Source organism: Sciurus vulgaris (assembly GCF_902686455.1).
Source record: "Sciurus vulgaris genome assembly, chromosome: 1".
NCBI classification, from domain to species: domain Eukaryota; kingdom Metazoa; phylum Chordata; class Mammalia; order Rodentia; family Sciuridae; genus Sciurus; species Sciurus vulgaris.
In genome coordinates this window covers 80782783-80786222 of record NC_136461.1, presented here as the reverse complement: position 1 = coordinate 80786222, position 3440 = coordinate 80782783, and the positions used below count along the sequence as shown (strand labels likewise).

Sequence of the window (3440 nt, the reverse complement as noted above, 5' to 3'; positions counted from 1 at the left end):
TCTTCTTGTATTTGCTAACATTAGCTTTGTGGCATAATATATGGTCTGTTTTTTTTTTTTTTCACTTTATAAGTTTATTAGTTTACAAATAATTGCAACATCCCGTTAATAAAATGGAAAGGTAAAATGACTTAGTATTTTAAATAACTTCAAGCTCTATATTGTGGCTCTTCTTCGTAAGAAATATTGAACCAACAAGAAGCAGATTCAGCCCAGCAAGACTCTGCTGCCCCAGTGGAAATTACTACTCACAAGCCTTAAGTGGCACTGCCTTACTTTGCTTTGCCTAAAAAGTACAATTCAAGTAAGAGCATACCTTCAGGAAACAGTTCATATCTTCATATAGCCATAAAAAATGTTTAACAATTTAAAGAGTAAATTTCCTGTCATTACGTTGGCAACATCATAAAATTGTTTTAGGCCTTAAAATGGCTGTGGTTTAGAAGACTTAAAATTTTCTAAACCAATATTGAACATTGATTAAACTTTTATTGGCTCTAAATGGAACAGTATTTTGCAAATCCTTGTAACCCATGGACTTAACATAGGAAAGTCACTGCCAAGTCGCAACTGCAGTAACCTGATGCTGACTTGCCTGCTTAAAAGATTTCACTTTTCAAGAAAAAGAGATAAGGAGTGGCCAGTAAGTGTATTTATCAGGAAAATACAGTAAAGGCCCCACTGCTCAATCCAAGATAACTAAAGTGAGCAAAATGAAATGGCTGTAACTTATACTGGATGTCAGTTGACAGATTATCCACTAAAATATCTATTAGCTAACATCTTCGGTACTGCTGTTATAGGGGCACTCAAAGCTTGTATCTGCATGTTGGGAAGATTTTCTTTAAAGCAACATTGGTCCAAACATATGAGAGTCAACATATTTTAGCCATCTTCTTTTGGAGGAGTGTACCAGCCATTTTTCTCATGTATCTGTACAATGGAATTATAGGACTGTTGGGCTCTTGCTAGATTATATTGATTCTTATTTGCTCCAAACTGCACTCTGGCCTTGCCTTTGACTAAGGTGGCATTTATTTGCATGATGACCGATTCTATTGAATAGGCACTGCTCCAGCCCTGTTTTGTTAGAAGTTCCATACATAATGCTCCTCCACCCAACACATACCCTCCTGAGAGAACAGGTAATACCACTCGAACAAATGGAGGATCAAAGGGAAAGTTATCCTTAAAAGAGAAGTTAAGCAAAATGTATTCTATGCCTTCTTTTTCTTTTAAGATCTGAAGATCACTGTGCAATGGACTATCAGGGTCAACCTTCTGCAGTTTAACATGCCAATCATATAAACTGTCATTTATGAGTTCCACTGAATAAATCCCTGTTTTATAACTCTGTGATCTGTATATGTCCCTGAGCTCTTTCATAAGTCTATCTGAAGCTTGCACTGACCCAGACACCGCACCATTTAAATGGTCTTGCCTTTGAGTCTTCCTAATTTTCTCTAATATTGCCAAATTTTCTTTTTCAATTCCTTCATCCTCTGACTTTTTCCCACTAATAGGCTCTTCTTCCTTCATCTCATAATGATCCAAGTCTTCTATATCTTCGGCCATCTCTTCTTCCTCCTCCTCTTCTGAAGTCACTTCTTCTGTTATTCCATTCTGACCCGTGGGTAGTGGTTGATCTAGCATCTCAACATCCAGGTGCTTAGGAAGGTTATATGATCGGCAGAGTTCACATATCAACCACTTCAATTGCTGACGAAGCGAATTGTTGTTCTTAGTATCTTCTAGACGTTCCAGAACCGATGTCAGGGTTGGGTCATCCGAGTCCACAAACCATATTGGTGAAGAAGATGGGTAAGATTCCGTGATGTTGCAGTGGAGTGTGAGCGGCGGCTGCGGTGAGTGCGGGCTACCCCGCGCGCCGGCGGCGGTACCAGGAACTGGCAGTGCAGTTCGTCCAGCTTCCAGCTGACGATGCGGAATCGCTCGTGGTTCTTGTCGAAGATGGACGCCAGGAACTTCAGCTCCGTCTTGAGCCCTGACACGAACATCTTCCCCTCATCTCCGGCGGGAGGGGTGCGGAAGGGGAGCTGGGCCCGGAGCCGCCGTCTGGGCCGCGACCGCCCCGCGGGGCCGGCCCCATATATGGTCTGTTTTAGAGAAGGATCCATGTGCTGCTGAGAAGAAAGTGTATTTGCTCTTGGTTGGATGGTATATTTTATAAATGTCCGTTAAGTCTAAATTATTGATTGTGTTATTGAGATCTATGGTTTCTTTGTTCAAATTTTGTTTGGAAGATCTGTCCAGTGGTGAGAGAGGCGTGTTAAATCACCTAGTATTATTGTGTTATGGTCTATTTGGTTTCTGAAATTGAGAAGTATTTGTTTGACATACATGGATGAGCCACTGTTTGGGGCATAGATACTTATGATTGTTATGTCTTGCTGATTTATGCTTTCCTTAAGCAGTATGTAATGGCCTTCTTTATCCCTTCTAACTTTGGCTTGAAGTCCACATTATCTGAAATGAGGATGGATACCCCAGCTTTTTTGCTGAGTTCATGTGCATGATATGTTTTTCCCATCCTTTAGAAAGAGATACGCATAGACCTTTAGTCTATGCGTATCTCTTTCTATGAGGTGAGTCTCTTGCAGGCAACATATTGTTGGATCTTTCTTTTTAATCCAATCTGCCAATCTATGTCTTTTGATTGATGAGTTCAGGCCATTAATATTCAGGGTTATTATTGAGATATGATTTGTATTCCCGGTCATTTGGCTCATTTTTTAAAATTTATTTATTTTTTTGACATGACTTGGTTCCTCCTGTATTTGACAATTCCTTTAGGATAGTTCCTCCCTTTGCTGATTTGCTTCCTTGTTTTTCATCTCTTTCTCATGGAATATTTTGCTGAGAATGTTCTGTAATGCTGGCTTTCTTTTTGTAAATTCTTTTAGCTTTCGTTTATCATGGAAGGATTTTATTTCATAGTCAAATTTGAAGGTAAGTTTTGCTGGGTATAAGATTCTTGGTTGGGAATCAATCTAACAAAAGAGGTGAAAGACCTATACAATGAGAACTACAGAACACTAAAGAAAGAAATTAAAGAAAACCTTAGAAGATGGAAAGATCTCCCATGTTCTTGGTAGGCAGAATTAATATTGTCAAAATGACCATACTACCAAAAGTGCTATACAGACTCAATGCAATTGCAATTAAAATCCCAATGACGTACCTTACAGAAATAGAGCAAGCAATCATGAAATTCATCTGGAAGAATAAGAAACCCAGAATAGCTAAAGCAATCCTTAGCAGGAAGAATGAAACAGGCAGTATAGCAATACCAGAACTTCAACTATACTACAAAGCAATAGTAACAAAAACATCATGATATTGGCACCAAAATAGACAGGTAGATCAATGGTACAGAATAGAGGACACGGACACAAACCCAAATAAATACAACTTTCTCA

The 3440-nt window shown here is 39.0% G+C and overlaps 1 pseudogene across 1 annotated transcript; it reads right to left on the bottom strand.

Moving 5' to 3' along the window:
* Positions 1 to 419: 419 nt before the first annotated feature.
* LOC306664373 (ubiquitin-conjugating enzyme E2 Q2-like) lies at positions 420 to 2055 on the bottom strand (annotated as a pseudogene). Its single transcript has one exon. The product of its transcript is annotated as a ubiquitin-conjugating enzyme E2 Q2-like (transcript).
* Positions 2056 to 3440: the final 1385 nt, after the last annotated feature.